This window comes from Somniosus microcephalus, chromosome 9 (genome assembly GCF_052327205.1).
Source record: "Somniosus microcephalus isolate GS21.2 chromosome 9, FLI_Smic_1.0, whole genome shotgun sequence".
Lineage (NCBI taxonomy): Eukaryota > Metazoa > Chordata > Chondrichthyes > Squaliformes > Somniosidae > Somniosus > Somniosus microcephalus.
Genome location: NC_140995.1, coordinates 250,346,059 through 250,363,230, shown reverse-complemented (window position 1 = coordinate 250,363,230; position 17,172 = coordinate 250,346,059). Strand labels below are relative to the sequence as shown.

General features: G+C 55.1%; 1 protein-coding gene across 1 annotated transcript in view; it reads right to left on the bottom strand.

Moving 5' to 3' along the window:
* The window catches only part of LOC147113213 (tau-tubulin kinase 1-like), a 110,907-nt gene that overhangs the window by 909 nt on the left and 92,826 nt on the right, over positions 1–17,172 (bottom strand). The window lies entirely within an intron of this gene.

The following is a 17,172-nucleotide window of genomic DNA, read 5'->3' as shown; positions in this document are numbered from 1 at the left end:
CCCCCAGTCGCTCGCTCTCTCTCTTCCCCCCCAGTCGCTCGCTCTCTCTCTTCCCCCCCAGTCGCTTGCTCTCTCTCTTCCCCCCCAGTCGCTCGCTCTCTCTCTTCCCCCCAGTCGCTCGCTCTCTCTCTTCCCCCCCAGTCGCTCGCTCTCTCTCTTCCCCCCCAGTCGCTCGCTCTCTCTCTTCCCCCCCAGTCGCTCGCTCTCTCTCTTCCCCCCAGTCGCTCGCTCTCTCTCTTCCCCCCAGTCGCTCGCTCTCTCTCTTCCCCCCCAGTCGCTCGCTCTCTCTCTCTTGCCCCCCAGTCGCTCGCTCTCTCTCTTCCCCCCAGTCGCTCTTTCTCTCTCTTCCCCCCCAGTCGCTCGCTCTCTCTCTTCCCCCCCAGTCGCTCGCTCTCTCTCTTCCCCCCCAGTCGCTCGCTCTCTCTCTTCCCCCCAGTCGCTCGCTCTCTCTCTTCCCCCCCAGTCGCTCGCTCTCTCTCTTCCCCCCCAGTCACTCGCTCTCTCTCTTCCCCCCAGTCGCTCTCTCTCTCTCTTCCCCCCCAGTCGCTCTCTCTCTCTCTTCCCCCCAGTCGCTCTCTCTCTCTCTCTTCCCCCCCAGTCGCTCTCTCTCTCTCTTCCCCCACAGTCGCTCTCTCTCTCTCTTCCAACAACAACATCCCCTCAAAAAAGCCTCGGCACCGCCGGGCACTCAAGCTAGTCTATATATATAAAAGGATCTGTCTGTCTGTCTGTCCTTCCATCTGTCTATCTGGCTGTACACTCTAAAGTTATAGAGCGTACCTACACGTGCGTTACATCAAAAGAAAGCTAACGATTCCGGAACGGTCATAAACGTATTTACGTTTTGGCGAGACAAAAATTGCGCCCGCGGTATCCAAAAACCGTTCAAAATTCTGCGCATTATCTGCTCATTAGCATCGAGAGACGTCGAGGTCGACCAATCGTACGGTCGAGCGACCCGACGGTTGACCAATCGCTGCGTCGCGGGGGCGGATTCATAGCGTGTGCAGGCGGGCCATCCTAGAGTCGAGTGACAGGACGATTGACCAATCCTACACTTCAGTGACCTGATGGTTGACCAATCGGTGCGTGTGTGAGCGGGCCTTATCGTTCTGAAATGAGGTGAGTGGCCGCCATCTTAATTCCAATCTGTTCATTTCTTTTTCCCACTTTCTGCGTGTTTCTTTTCAAATCTACATTTCCAGCAAAAAAAAAGTTGCTTTTAAAACACAAATTGTTTTTTAAAAAAGTTAATTAATTTGTAAATCTTTTCTCTAACCTCTATAATTTTCCTACCTTTCTCCGTGTTTCCAGGCCTCGAAGCCTGGGCCTCTGTTGCCCAGCCACGCCCAAGCTAGCCACCTCCCGTCGCGATCAACAAAAGGCCCGCGATCGCCACCATCTTTGTGAAGGCTGGAGTGGGCGGGCCTGAGCCAAGTGTCACCACCGCCGCCATCTTAGTAAAGGCGGGTGGGGCGGGAGTCAGCGCGCGCGTCAACTTCCGCCCGGAGCACGACTTGAGTCCGGCCGGGCCTCACGCAGTAGGTTGCGCGGCGGCGTGTCTCTCTCTGGTCTTGAAGCCGGCTCGGGCGGGGGGTGGGGCTCGGGAGGGCAGAGCTTGGGGGGGGGCTCGGGAGAGCGGGGCTCGGGGGGGCGGGGCTTTGGAGAGCGCAGCGCGCGAGGCTCGGGGGGGCGGGGCTCGGGATAACACGAGGCTCGGAGGGGCGGGGCTCGGGAGAGCGGGAGGGCGGGGCTCGGGAGAGCGGGATCGCGAGGCTCGGGAGGCCGGTGCTCGGGAGGGCGGGGCTCGGGAGAGCATGAGCGCGGGGCTTGGGAGAGCGCGAGCGCGGGGCTCGGAGGGGCGGGGCTCAGGAGGGTGGGGCTCGGGAGAGTGGGATCGCGGGGCTCGGGAGGCTGGTGCTCGGGCTGAGCCATGTCAGTGCGTGGGGCGGCACAGAGCTCCGCGGAGCCATCACCGGCAGAGGGGAAAGGGTCTGCTAGCTCCCTTTCTCCCCCCTCCCTTTCTCCCCACCTTCCCCCCAACAACCCCCTCCCCCTCCCCCCCACAACCCCCCCTCCCCCCCCACACACCCCCTCCCCCTCCCCCCCACACCCCCCTACCCCGCCCCACACACCCCCTCCCCTCCCCCTCCCCTTCCTCCCCCCTCTCCCCTTCCTCCCTCCCGCTTCCTCCCCCTTCCACCACCCCTTCCCCCTCCCCCTTTCCTGCCTCCTCCCCCTTCCTCTTCCTCCCGCTTCCCCTTCCCCCCAGTTGCTGTCTCTCTTCCCCCCAGTCGTTCTCTCTCTTACCCCCAGTCTCTCGCTCTCTCTCTTTCCCCCAGTCGCTCTCTCTCTTTCCCCCAGTCTCTCGCTCCCTCTCTTCCCCCCAGTCACTCTCTCTCTCTCTCTTCCAACAACAACATGCCCTCGAAAAAGCCTCGGCACCGCCGGGCACTCCAGCTAGTCGATCTATTTTTATATATATAAAAGGATCGATCTGTCTGTCTGTCCTTCCGTCTGACCGGCTATACACTCTAAAGTTATAGAGCGCACCTACACGTGCGTTACATCAAAAGAAAGCTTACGATTCCAGAACGGTCATAAGCGTATTTACGTTTCGGAGAGACAAAAATTGCGCCCGCGGTATCCAAAAACTTTCAAAATTCCGCTCATTATCCGCTCATTAGCATCGAGTGACGTCGAGATCGATCAATCGTCGGGTCAAGCGACCCAACGGTCAACCAATCGCTGCGTCGCAGGGGCAGGTTCGTCGTGCATGCGTGCGGGCCCTCCTAGAGTCGAGTGACAGGACAATTGACCAATCCTACGCTGCGGTGGCATGACGGTTGATCAATCGGTGCATGTGTGGGTGGGCCTTATCATTCTGAACCGAGGTGAGTGGCCACCATCTTGATTCCAAAGTGTTCATTTCTTTTTCCCACTTTCTGCGTGTTTCTTTTCAAATCTACATTTCCAGCAAAAAAAAAGTTGCTTTTAAAACACAAATTGATTTAAAAAAAAGTTAATTAATTTGTAAATCTTTTCTCTAACCTCTATAATTTTCATACCGTTCACCGTTTTTCCAGGCCACGAAGCCTGGGCCTCTGTTGCCCAGCCACGCCCGAGCTATGCACGTCCCGTTGTGATCAACAAAAGGCCCGCGATCGCCGCCGCCTTTGTGAAGGCTGGAGGGGGCGGGCCTGAGCTGAGCGTCGCCACCGCCGCCATCTTAGTAAAGGCGGGCGGGGCGGGAGTCAGCGCGCGCGTCAACTTCTGCCCGGAGCGCGACTTGAGTCCGGCCGGGCCTCACGCGATAGGTTGCGCGGCGGCGTCTCTCTCTCTGGTCTTGAAGCCGGCTAGGGCGTGGCTCGGGAGGGTGGAGCTCGGGGGGGGCGGGGCTCGGGAGAGCACGCGCGCGGGGCTGGGGGGCGGGGCTCGGGAGAGCACGAGCGCGGGGCTCGGGGGGGCGGGGCTCAGGAGAGTGCGGGGCTCAGGAGATCGGGAGGGCGGGGCTCGGGAGAGCGGGCTCGGGAGGGCTGGTCTCGGGAGGCCGGTGCTCGGCAGGGCGGGGCTCGGGAGGCCGGGGCTCGGGAGGGCGGGGTTCGGGCTGAGCCATGTCAGTATGTGGAGCGGCACGGAGCTCCGCGGAGCCATCGCCGACAGAGGGAAAAGGGTCTGCTAGCTCCCCCCCTCCCTTTCTCCCCCCTCCCTTTCTCCCCCCTCCCTTTCTCCCCCTCCCCGCCCCTCCCCCATTCCCCGCCCCATCCCCCCTCCCCTCCCCCCTCCCCCCTCCCCCTCCCCCTCCCCTCCCCCCCAGTCACTCTCTCTCTTCCCCCCAGTCGCTCGCTCTCTTCCCCCCAGTCGCTCTCTCTCTTTCCCCCAGTCGCTCTCTCTCTTCCCCCCAGTCGCTCTCTCTCTTCCCCCCAGTCGCTCTCTCTCTTCCCCCCAGTCGCTCTCTCTCTTCCCCCCAGTCACTCTCTCTCTTCCCCCCCAGTCGCTCTCAATTCAATTCAATTCACATTGCTTTATTGGCATGACAAGGTACATCTTATGTTGCCAAAGCATCGAAAAACATTCATGGTTGAACACATAAACACAGATCCATCCATACAGTGTATAAACAGATATATCCCTGAGTGATTAAATATACATTCATATAATTTTTATATATTCTTTTCTTATATTTAGTGGTTGTCCCCCTGTTTATGGCAAGCTGTAACATAGTGTGCCGCTAAGGTTACACAATTTCTCTCTTCCCCTAGTAGGTATGGGAGTTTTTGGTCGTCATTCAAATTTCTGAATTCCGGGCATATTTTTGTGAATTTTGGGTAGAAATTCTCCCTTATGCCCTGATATTTTCTACAAGCTGTGAGGAAGTGCATTTCTGTCTCCACCACTCCCTGACTGCAGTGAGAGCATATCCTGTCCTCTCTTGGTAGCCGGGTCTGCCTGTGTCTACCTTTTTCAATCGCCAGGCTATGTTCACTAAGTCTGTACATTGTCAAGGTTTTTCTCAGTTTGCTATCCTTTACCCTGGTCAGGTAATCAGGTATTGTCTGTTTAGGGCCAAGTAGCAATTGAGTTTGTTTTTGGTTTTTTGTTGTTTCTGCCCAATATGACAGATATTTTTCCTTTTGCTTAGTGACGATTGTGTTGGGTCGAATTCTTTGTGTTACGCTGTCACTGTCCTGGGGCTGGTTATTGTTAGTAGTGTTAGTAGTTACTTCACTGAGTCCCAGGACTAGTTGACTGAGGGTATTCTTCTTTATGGTCCTCTCTTGGCATTTCAGGGCTTCGTAATGATAGCAGTGGGGGTTGCTCATTTTTAGGTGCTTCCAAAATTTGGTGGCTCTTTTTTGGATAGTGATTATTAATGGATATTGGCCTAGTTCTGCCCTGCATACATTGTTTACGGTTTTCCTTTGAGTCTGGAAGATACTTTTACAGAATTCTGCATGTAGGATCTCAATTGGGTGTTTGTCCCATTTTGCAAATTCTTGTTGTGTAAGCGGTCCCCACACCTCACTGCCATAGAGTGCAATTGGTTCAATTACTGATTTAAAAATTTTGAGCCAAATGCTAATTGGGATTTCTATTTGGATTGATTTTTTAATGGCATAGAAAGCCCTTCTTGCTTTCTCTTTCAGTTCATTCACAGCCAGATGAAAATTTCCCGTAGAACTGATTTTTAAGCCCAAGTATGTGTAGTTAGTGATTTGTTCAATTTTGGTTGTTCCTAGTGTGAAATTTATTTTGGGTCCCTGATGTCTGGATCTTTGCTGGAACACAAGGACTTTGGTTTTTTGGGGATTTATTGTCAGGGCCCAGGTTTGGCAGAACGACTCCAGCAGATCCAGGTTCTGCTGTAGGCCCTCCTTAGTTGGTGACAGCAGAACCAGGTCATCTGCATAGAGGAGGAATTTAACCTTGGATTCATATAGGGTGAGTCCAGGTGCTGTAGATTGTTCAAGTAGTTTTGCCAATTCATTTATGTAAATATTAAAGAGTGTCGGTGAGATGGGCGAGCCCTGCGTCACCCCACGCCCCTGTGGGAAGTATTTTGTTTGTTTGTCTCCAATTTTAACTGCACATTTATTGTTTGTATACATTGATTTAATTACATCATATGTTTTTCCTCCTACCCCGCTTTCGATAAGTTTCAGGAATAGACCGTCGTGCCAGATGGAATCGAAATCCTTCTGGAAATCTATAAAGCATGTGTAAATTTTGCTTTTGTTTTGATGAACATGTTTGTCAATTAGGGTCTGTAGGGTGAAGATATGATCTGATGTTCTATAGTTTGGTAGGAATCCAATTTGGCTTTTACTCAAGACATTGTGCTCCTCAAGGAAGTTTATAAGTCTTTTGTTTATGATACTACAGAATACCTTCCCCAGGTTACTGTTTACACAGATACCTCGATAGTTATTTGGGTCGACTTTGTCCCCACTTTTGTATATGGGCGTTATGAGTCCTTTGTTCTGGATATCAGGGAAGTAACCGACACTCAGAACCAAGTTGAAGAGTTTTAGGATAGCCAGTTTCATTTTATCGTCTGTGTGTTTAATCATCTCGCTTAGTATGCCGTCTGCACCGCAAGCTTTTCCTCATCGCAGGTCCTTGAGTTTTTCAAATAGTTCTTTTTCTGTTATTATGGAGTCTAGCGGGTTTTGGTTATCTTTTATGGCCATTTTGAGCTTTTCCAGTTTTTTGCATATTTGGTATTGCTCTGGCCTTAGTGTGTTTTTCTGGTATAATTTTTCAAAGTGGTTTTCCCATGTGTCTCCATTTTGAATGGGCAATTCGTCGTGTTGTTTTTGTGTAATGTATTCCAGTTGTCCCAGAAACAATTGGAATCAATGGATTCCTCAGTGGAGCTGAGTGTATTCTTAATATACTGCTCTTTTTTGGTTCTGTGTGTGTTTCTGTATTGTGTTCGTGTCTGACAATAAGTAAGGCGTAATTCCTCGTTTTCTGGCTGTCTGTGTTTTTGGTTTGATATTTTTCTAAGTTTTTTCCTCATGTTATGGCAATCTGGGTCAAACCACTTTTCATAGTTTTTTGTTTTGGGTTTGTTCTTGCGAGCTTTCAAGTTTGACCTTGCTGCCAAATTATCAAAAATATTATTTAGGTTATTCACTGCCCGGTTTACGCCTTCTTTATTGTGAGTGTATATGTTTTCCAGAAAGGTGTCCAAGAGAGCTTGAGTTGATTGATTGTTAATTGCTTTCTGGTATTTTTCCATGCTGTTTTTGGCCCATCTGTACAATTTTTTGGTGTTGTACAGCTTACTGGGTTGTGTTTCTGTGTTGGTTGTTTCTGTCTTTTTAAGATACATAGGCCTAGAAATTCATTAGCGTTCGCCAGCCGTTAACGCCTTAAGAGGGGTAGATTTCCAGCGCTAGGCACTTAGCGCCCGGGCGCAGTCCGATCTGCGCCTACGCCCAACTTCAGTTGACATTTAGCGCCGGCGCAAAGTGTTTGCGCCCGCTCAGCTGCGCGCGCAGCTTATGACGTCATTTCGTTGTGCAACGCTGTTTGTGCGCCCCAAACCGGAAAGTCAGTGTCGCCCGCCCAATGTGGGCATGGCGCTGTTAAGAACTGTGAACTGGAATGCAGCAGAGGCCCTGCGGGCCTCGGGGAGTGCTAATTAAAGGGCACTTAGACTGAACTATAAAGGCCAGCCATTTTGCTGCAATGACTTTAGTGCTTTGGATTTCTGGACAGAGACCAAGGAACAGACCTTACTGATTTGGGACAGCATAGGAGAGGTATTTTTGGCTTCTGGCCAGAGCTTGGAAATTAGACTCATTGTGATTTCACTGTTTGCAAGTTTATTATGGGGGCTGCATGGGGTTCCAACCCTCAGTTCCAGCATTATGTGCGAAGGGCTCGCAGACACTGTGTGAGAGGGCCAGCCATGCCTAGACGCAGAGGGGCCATCAGGCGTCGGCAACGTAGGCCTTACCCACTCAGGGAATACCGGCAGCAGGTGTCCTATCTCACCATGACTGCCGCGCATTGTGTTAAGAGGCTGCGCTTCAGAAGGGAGGTGGTTGCAGAGATCTGCCAGCTGCTTCACAGAGATCTGCGTCCACAGCTGATGTGCAGGACGTCTCTGTCGGTGGAAGTGAAGGTCACGGTGGCTCTGAACTTTTATGCAAGCGGCTCCTTCCAAGCCGCTGCTGGGGACATAGCGAACATCTCCCAGTTCGCCGTGCATCGCTGCATCCGGCAGGTCACCGATGCCCTTTTCGCAAGGAGACACCAATTCATCTCCTTCCCCATGACCCTAGAGAGGCAGGAGCAGCGTGCAGTCGGATTTGCCAGGATCGCCGACTTCCCCATGGTGCAGGGCACCATTGACTGCACGCATGTGGCTATGCGGGCACCTATCGACAATGCCGAGGATTACCGCAACCGGAAGGGCTACCATTCCCTCAATGTACAGCTGGTGTGTGACCACAGGCAGCGCATCCTAGCTGTCAATGCCCGCTTTCCAGGAAGCAGCCACGATGCATTTATCCTGCGCCAGACTACTGTGGCTGACATGTTCGAGGCACAGCCTCCACCAAGGGGATGGCTTATTGGGGACAAGGGCTACCCTTTGTGTACATGGCTCATGACCCCGCTCCGCGCGCCCAGGACCCCTGCGGAGGAGGCATACAACGAAAGCCATCAAGCCACAAGGAACATCATAGAGCAAACGATTGGCGTCCTCAAGCAACGGTTCCGCTGCCTGGATCGTTCCGGCGGATCTCTACAGTATTCGCCGGATAGAGTCTCCCAGTTCATCGTCGTTTGCTGCATGCTGCACAACCTGGCTATCCGCAGGACTCAGGCACTGCCACCTCGCGTTGGACCACCACCTCAGGAGGACGAGCAGGAGGGCCATGAGGAGGAGGAGGAGTACCAGCCCAGGAGGGAGCCACAAGGTCCAAGGGTCGTCCGCCGGCGGCTTATTGAACAACACTTCTAGGCCCCCTGTCAGGGAATGGCTTGTGGCAATGAACGCACCTGAATGCAGCCGCTCCGCAAGCCCTCAGCCGGTTAACGCAACAACCACTTGAAACATGACACCTGGACAAGCTGAATAAATAAAAAGCTTTATTTAACAAACTCAGGGCCCTTCCCACATGAAACAGAAAAACAGACAAGACCCCCAAAAAACAGTCAAAAACATATCTCACTCCCACAACCTGGGGAGGAATAACAAAAATTGTCCTTCCAATTGGTCTTCATCCTCGGCCTTACCAAAATAAGCCCCCCCCCTCCAGAACACAAACATCCCCATATAAAAAAAACAGTTGGCAACACACTCTACTTGGTGTGCCGAGAGGGCGAGTCCTTGTGCAGGCTTCTCCGGCCCCTGCCCGACCTGTTGCTCCGCCTCAACCTGGGCCCTGTGGGTGTTGCAAGGCTGGGGGAAGGCTCCTGAGGGGCACAATGCGTGACGGCAGATGCCCTTGGGGGTCGGCCTAGACGAGGTCCGGCCCTGGAGGGGCTGGCTGCTGACTGCTGCAGCTGTGGCTGGCCAGCATCAGTCTCTCCAGCAGCTCGTCGCACCTTGGCTGGGGGAGTGGCAGTGGCAGCTGCAGCAATGGGGGCAAGCTGGCTGATGCCAGGCGCTCGCTGGTCGCCAGAGACACTGGCACTCGGCCGGCCTGGCACTGCAGCAAGCGCAGCAATCTGGTGAAGGCCAGACCGCTGTGCTGCAGCAGGGCGGTGGGTGCCCTGGCGATGCTTCCGTGACACAGCGAGTGTGGCAGAAGTGAATGCGCGAACTGCCCTGGTCTGTGCCCGCATCAGATCAGCCAGTGTCTGGACGGCACCACTCATGAACTCGCGACTCGCGTCCTGTGCTGCCGCGAGTTGCTCGACACCCCTGGCCTGTGCTGCCGCGAGTTGCTCGACACCCCTGGCCTGTGAGTCCCCGAAATTGGCCACACTATGAGCCAGGGACTCAATGGCCTGAGGCAACTGTCCCACAACCCCCATGAACTCGCTGTGGCGCCGCGCCGAGGCCGCGGACATTTCATCAAGGAGGCGCACCTCCTGGGCGAGGACCGTCTCCGGACTGGAGGGCGGACTCTCCCTCTGGGGAGAAGGCCGCCGAGCTGCCCGACCCTTCCCGCGTGCCTGGACGCCACTGGGCCCAGCAACTGCCCTCCCCTGCAACACTTCCCCCCTCTGGGGAGAAGGCAGCCATGCTGCCCGACCCTTGCCGCGTGCCTGGACGCCACTGGGCCCAGCAACTGCCCTCCCCTGCAACACTTCCCCCCTCTGGGGAGAAGGCAGCCGTGCTGCCCGACCCTTCCCGCGTGCCTGGACGCCACTGGGCCCAGGAGCTACACCCCCCTGCAACACTTCCCCCTGGCTCTCCTCCAGGCAAGACGTGTCCCCTCCATTGCCATCCCCTGGCGCGGATGAGGGTTCCCCCGATGTGCCGCCTTCCTCTTGGTCCTCGTCGTCCTCCTCTTCCGAGGGACTGGCACTCTCAGCTTCAGGGACCTCCTCCTCACCAGCTGAAAGCAGGAAGGCACAAGAGTAGCTTTAGAGTGAGGACAGGGCATCAGCGAGGGAGGCATGAGTGGTGCCATTATGCGCATTGGTGGGACAGTGGCAAAGGATGTAGATCTGAAGCGCAAGGGGAACCAGAGAGGTCCAAACGGTCATGTCCTTACCATTGGGTCCCAGCACAGGGTCGGCATCTCCAATAGCAACGGGGCCAGTCACCCGGCCACGCACGAGTCGAGCCACGCTCTCCTCCAGCTGACTGAGCTGCTGGAACTGGGGACGGCCTCCCCCGGTGACAGTCTGGCTCTTCAAATTCCGCGCCAGCTTGGCCTGCAAGAGAAAGGACGGCCTCTAAGTACAGTGTGGTGCCCTGTTGTTGTGTGCACTGCCTCCCATGGTCGAATAGCTTGGCCAGTGTGTTAAGTGCAGAGAGTGCTATTGATGATCATGCCAGTGCCATAGCTGCGGGAGGAGGGCTGGCCATTAGGCCTTTGAGGTCCCTTTGCCCATAATGTGAGGTGCACATGCAAGGATGAGGAGGACACTGGAAAGGGTACTCACCCTGACCAACCGACTGAGGTCGTTGTACTTCTTGCGGCATTGGTCAGCAGTCCTGGGGACATCGCTGTTGGCTGACACCCTCAGGGTGATTTCCCTCCAGGCTCTCCTGTACTGCCCCCTGGGAGCCTTCTTGCCACTGTCCGGGCACAAGATCTCTCTGTTCTTTTCCAACCCCCTAAGCAGCACCCTCAAAGCATGCTCTGAGAAGCGCTGCGCTCGTTCACGGGCCTTCTGCATGGCTTCAGGCGCTATTTGGGTCCACCAGCAGTGTTCAGGCCTAGCTGCAGGGCTCCACTATCCAGGGCGTGGCTGCAGACAAAGTCGACCCTTCCCCCTTTAAGAACTGGCCGGCGTCAGGGTGTCTGCTGTCAATCAAAACATGACCGCACCTGCGCTGCGCCCGGCCTCAGCGTTATCAGTCCGCACCGCCGGCTTAGCGCCTAAAGATAGGAGTGCAACGCCAGTTTCAGCGCTCGCCCAAACTCCTTGGCCAAACTGCTGAATTTCGGCGAAGTGGCCTCCACTTTCCGGCGGGCGCTAACTTTAGCGCCCGCCCGACTTTACCGCCCCCAAAAGTGGCTATACTGAATTTCTAGGCCATAGTAATTTGACTGTGGTCTGACAGTGTTGTTTGTGGTTTGACTGTGAATGCTCTGAAAGAGGATGGGTCCAAATCCGTAATCATGTAGCCTATGGTGCTGCAGCCAAGAGGTGAGCAATAGGTCGATCTTCCTAGGAGGTCTCCCATGAACCTACCATTGACAATGTACAGACCCAGGCTTCGACAGAGCTGCAGGAGCTGTTTTCCGTTAGCATTTGTCTGTTTGTCGCAGTTATGCCTGTATGGATGGGAAGGGATATCGAAGTGGTTATTCCCGAATATGTAATTGTTTCCCTGATTATTGGTGAAGTCTGGTTCTTCGCCAGTTCTTGAATTGAGGTCCCCACAGATCAACACATTCTCCTGGGCCTGGAATTGGATAATCTCCCTCTCAATGTTGGAGAAGGTGTCCTCTTTAAAGTACGGGGATTCCATTGGGGGGATATAGAGTGCGCAAATGAAAACATCTTGAGTGTTAGAGATAATCCCCCTCTCAATTTTGAGCCATATGTGGTTTTCGCCCTTTTTTATAAATTTGATGCAATTCTTAAGCTCTGTTTTAAACCAAATCAGTATGCCTCCAGAGTCTTTGCCTTGGGTTACTCCTGGCAATTTATTGGAGGGGACCACCAGCTCTGTGTACCCATGGGGACAGCCAGTGTGTCCTTCTCCTCTACACCAAGTTTCCTGTAAAATGATAATATCCAGATCTTTAATTTCATCTATGAACTCTGGGGTCCTACTCTTCACGTCGAGCACCGAAGAGTGTAGACCTTGGATATTCCAGGTCGAAATATATAAGGATTTCATGTTAAGTTTGATCGTTTACTATGATAGGTTAAAGAATGATATGTGTTTGTCGTGTCTAAATGGGGAAAAAAAGAACATCTCAATTGTCTATAAATGCTAATACTACTTGGTTACAACTCTTTCTAGTAACTAGTCCTTAATTTTTTTTTCATTTTCTGTTCCATAAGGCGGAAGTAGATGCTGCTGCATGTCTGCATAGTGACTCTTAATGGATTGTCTCTGCCTGAGGTATTGCGTACGCCCTGTGCATCTCTCCCTCTGTCTGGCTGGGGGCGGTCCTGTTCCCCTGTAGGACAGGAGTGGTGCAGGTCTGACATTGTTGTTGTGCATGGGGATCCTCTCTGGTCCCGGTTGGTGTGGTGGTGGTCTCTGTAGTAGTCCTGGTATGTACCCCGCTGATCTCTGGTGGTCGGGGGGGGGGTCCTCCTGGAGTCTGGGTCTCTCTCTTCCCCCCAGTCGCTCTCTCTCTCTCTTCCAACAACAACATGCCCTCAAAAAAGCCTCGGCATCGCCGGGCACTCCAGCTAGTATATATAAAAGGATAGTGGTGTCTGTCTGTCTGTCTGTCTGGGCATCACTCAAAAATTATAGAGCGTACCTACACATATGTTATAGCAAAAAAAAGGTTATGATTAGGAGGGTGTCCTAGGCATATTTACTTTTTTGTCAGACAAAAATTGTTCGGAGAGTAGACAAAAAACTTTCAAAATTCCGCTCATTAGTGGTTGGCCAATCATACGGGGGAAATCTGCTCATTAGCATTGAGTGACGTGAATGTTGACCAATCCGCATGCTGCGTCACGGGGGGCGTTTCATGGTGTTTGTGGGCGGGGCCTAATCCTTCAAACTGCCGTTATTCAGGTGTTGACCAATCCTACCGCTCATTAGCGTTCAGTGACGTGATGGTTGACCAATCCGCGCGCTGCATCACGGGGGGCATTTCCTGGCGTTTGTGGGCGTGGCCTAATCCTTCAAACTCCCGTTATTCAGGTGAGTGGTGGCCATTACAGACTGGCCGGGCCTGAAGCTCAAAACATTTCTCTCTCTCTCTCCTTCCCCCTCTCTCTCTTGCCGTGAGTGCGGGACCGGGGCTTTCCAACGAGCCATCCACGACCGCAATCGGACACGGGAGCCCGCAGCGAAAGGCGTTCGTATGCCGCCCGGCCAACCGGGTCCAGAGGCCCGCCACGTTAACCGTCAGGAAAACCCAGGCTCGCTTCGTAGCGCTGGGCACCTGGCCTCCCGTTGTCGGACTGACTCCGTTCTGGTACCAAGGTGAGTCCGGTCGGGCCTGAGGCGCTAGGGAGGGCGAGGGGAGGGAGGGAGGGAAAGGAAAGGAGGGAGAGGAGAGGGGGAGGGAGAGGAGAGGGGGAGGGGAAGGGAGAGGAGAGGGGGGGAGAGGAGAGGAGAGGGAGAGGAGAGGGAGAGAGGAGGGAGAGGGGGAGGGAGGGAGAGGGGAAGGGAGGGAGAGGAGAGGAGAGGGGGAGAGGAGAGTGACCAGCCCACCAGTCTCATAACCAGTTTTACAAAAAGCCTGGCGTTTGTGGGCGGGGCCTAGTCCTTCAAACTGCCGTTACTGAGGTGAGTGGCGGCCATTACAGACCGACAGGGCCTGAAGCTTAAAAAATTTCTCTCTCTCTTTCCTTCCCCCCCTCTCTCTCTCTCCTCTTCCCTCTCTTCTTCCCTCTCTCTCTCTCCTTCCCTCTCTCTCTCTCTCTCCTTCCCCCTCTCTCTCTTGCCGTGAGTGCGGGACCGGGAAAACCGGGGCTTTCACACGAGCCATCCCCGACCGATATCGGACACGGGAGTCCACAGCGAAAGGCGTTCCACTGCCGCCCGGCCAACCGGGTCCAAAGGCCCACCACGTTAACCATGAGGAACCCCGGGCTCACTTCGGAGCGATGGGCTCCCGGACTCCCAGTGTCGGATATGCTCCGTTCTGGTACCGTGGTGAGTCGGAGGGAGAGAGAGGGAGAGGGGAGGGAGGGAGAGAGAGAGGGAGGGAGAGAGAGCGGGGAGGGAGGGGGAGAGAGAGAGGGGCAGGGAGAGAGAGGGGAGAGACGGGCAGGGAGAGAGGGGGGCGGGAGAGAGGGGGAGGGAGAGAGAGAGGGTGAGGGAACTTCCCGCCGACCTCACAAAATGGCGGCCGCCCTTCTTCACCCGCAGTCTCTCTCTCTCTCTCTCCCCCCAGTCTCTCTCTTCTCCCCCCAGTCTCTCTCTCTCTCTCTTCCCCCCAGTCTCTCTCTCCACCCCCAGTCTCTCTCTCTCTCCCCCCCAGTCTCTCTCTTCTCTCCCCCCAGTCTCTCTCTCCCCCATCTCTCTCTTCTCCCCCCAGTTTCTCTCTCGATCCCCGGGCCTCTCTGCCCCCCCAGTCTCTCTTTCTCTCTCTTTCCCTCTCTCTCTCACTCCTTCCCACACAGACAGACAAACTCATTTATATATATAAAAATTATTTCTACTTTTTTCATAACAACATGCCCTCAAAAAACCCTCGGCACCGCCGGGCACTCCAGCTAGTCTATCTTATTTATATCTATCTATATATATAAAGCGGTTCTTCTGTCTGTCATTCCATCTGTCTGTCTGTATTGAATAAACTCGAAAGTTATAGAGCGTACCTACACGTGTGTTACATCGAAAGAAAGCTTACGATTCCAGAACCGGCATAAGCGTATGTACGTTTCGGCCAGACAAAAATTGCGCCCGCGGTATCCAAAAAACGTTCAACATTCCGCTCATTATCCGCTCATTAGCATCGAGTGATGTCGAGGTCGACCAATCGTACGGTCGAGCGAACCGACGGTCGATCAATCGCTGCGTGGCGAGGGCGGGTTCCTGGCGCGTGCGGGCGGGCCCTCCTAGAGTCGAGTGATGGGATGATTGACCAATCCTACGCTTCGCTGACCTGACGGTCCACCAATCGGTGCGTGTGTGGGCGGGCCTTATCGTTCTGAACCGAGGTGAGTTGCCGCCATCTTGATTCCAAACTTTTCATTTCTTTTTCCAGCTTTCTGCGTGTTTCTTTTCAAATCTACATTTCCAGCAAAAAAAAAGTTGCTTTTAAAAGACAAATTGTTTTTTAAGAAGTTAATTAATTTGTAAATCTTTTGTCGAACCGGTATAATTTTCCTACCTTTCACCGTTTTTCCAGGCCTCAAAGCCTGGGCGTCTGTTGACCAGCCACGCCCGAGCTAGGCGCCTCCCGTCGCGATCGACAAAAGGCCAGCGATCGCCGCCATCTTTGTGAAGGCTGGAGGGGGCGGGCCTGAGCCGAGTGTCGCCACCCGCCACCATCTTAGTAAAGGCGGGCGGGGCGGGAGTCAGTGTCCGCGTCATCTTCCGCCCGGAGCGCGACTTGAGTCTGGCTGGGCCTCACGCGGTAGGTTGCGCAGATGCGTCTCTCTGGACTTGAAGCCGGCTCGGGCGGGGGGCGGGACTCGGGAAGGCGGAGCTCGGGAGGGCGCGCAGCGCGCGGGGCTCGGGGCTCGGGAGAGTGCAGCGGGAGGGCGAGGCTCCGGAAAGCAGGAGGGCGGGGCTCCGGAGAGTGGGAGGGCGGGGCTCCGGAGGCCGGTGCTCGGGAGGGCGGGGCTTGGGCTGAGCCATGTCAATGCGTGGGGCAGCAGGGAGCTCCGCGGAGCCATCGGGTCTGCTAGCTCCCCCCTCCCTTTCTCCCCCCACACACCCCCTCCCCTCTCCCCTTCCTCCCCCCCCTCCCCTCCCCCTCTCCCCCCTCTCCCCCCTCTCCCCTCTCCCCCCCTCCCCCTCCCCCTCCTCTCCCCCCCTCCACTCCCCCCTCTCCCTCCACACCCCCCTCCCTCCCCTCCCCCCATTCCCCCCTCCCCCCATTCCCCCCTCCCCCCATTCCCCCCACCCCTCCCCATCCCATCCCCGCCACCCCCATTCCCCTCCCCTCCCCCATTCCCCCTCTCCCCTCCCCCCTTCCCCCTTCCCCCCTCCCCTCCCTCCCCTCCCCCACCCCCACCCCCTCGCCCCTCCCCCCACCCCCTCCCCCCTCCCCTCCCCCTCCCCCTCCCCCAACCAGTCGCTCTCTCTCTTCCCCCCAGTCGCTGTCTCTCTTCCCCCCAGTCGCTCGCTCTCTCTCTCTTCCCCCCCAGTCGCTCTCGCTCTCTCTCTCTTCCCCCCCAGTCGCTCGCTCTCTCTCTCTCCCCCCAGTCGCTCGCTCTCTCCCTCTCCCCCCCAGTCACTCGCTCTCTCTCTCTTCCCCCCAGTCGCTCGCTCTCTCTCTCTTTCTTCCCCCCAGTCACTCTCTCTCTCTCTTCCAACAACAACATTCCCTCAAAAATCCCCTCGGCACCGCCGGGCACTTCAGCAGGTATAAAAGGATAGTGGTGACTGTCTGTCTGGGCATCACTCAAAAGTTATAGAGCGTACCTACACATACGTTGTATCAAAAGAAAGGTTATGATTATTAGGGTGTCCTAGGCATATTTACTTTTTTTTAAATGTTCAAAACGTACTAAATCCGCTAATTAGCGGTTGACCAATCGGGAGTCTCATAGGCGTCTTTACTTTTAAAAAACGTTCAAAAAACGTTCAACAGCTAATGAGTGTCATAGGCATATTTGATCAATCAGGGGACAGGTGAGGACGGTCTTTCTTGTCGGGTGACTCGGTCGGCATGCCACAACGCTCGCTCAGCTGGGGTGACTCGGGCCGGCCCTCATGCGCTGCCCCACGCACGGGCACGCCGCGCCTCTCTCTCTCTCGCCTTCCCTCTCTCTCTCTCTCTCTCTCCCCCGTCTATTTCTCTCCCCCCAGTCTCGCTCACTCCCCCCCCCCATCTCTCTCTCTCCCTTCCCCCCAGTCTCTCTCTTCCCCCCAGTCTCTTCATGACAGGTGAGGATGGTATTTGTTGTCGGGCTACTCGGTCAGCATGCCGCAGCGCCAGCTCAGCTGGGGTGACTCGGGCCGGGCCTCGGGCGCTACCCCGCGCAAGGGTACTCCGGCCCCCCCCTCTCTCTCTCAATTCAATTCAATTCAATTCAAATCGCTTTATTGGCATGACAATGTACATCTTATGTTGCCAAAGCATCCTTCCCTCTCTCTCTCCCTCTCTCCCCCCCTCTCTCCCCCCCTCTCCCCCATCTCTCTCTCTCTCTCTCTCTCTCCCCCCATCTCTCTCTTCTCCCCCCCAGTCTCTCTCTCTCTCTCTCTCCCCCCCA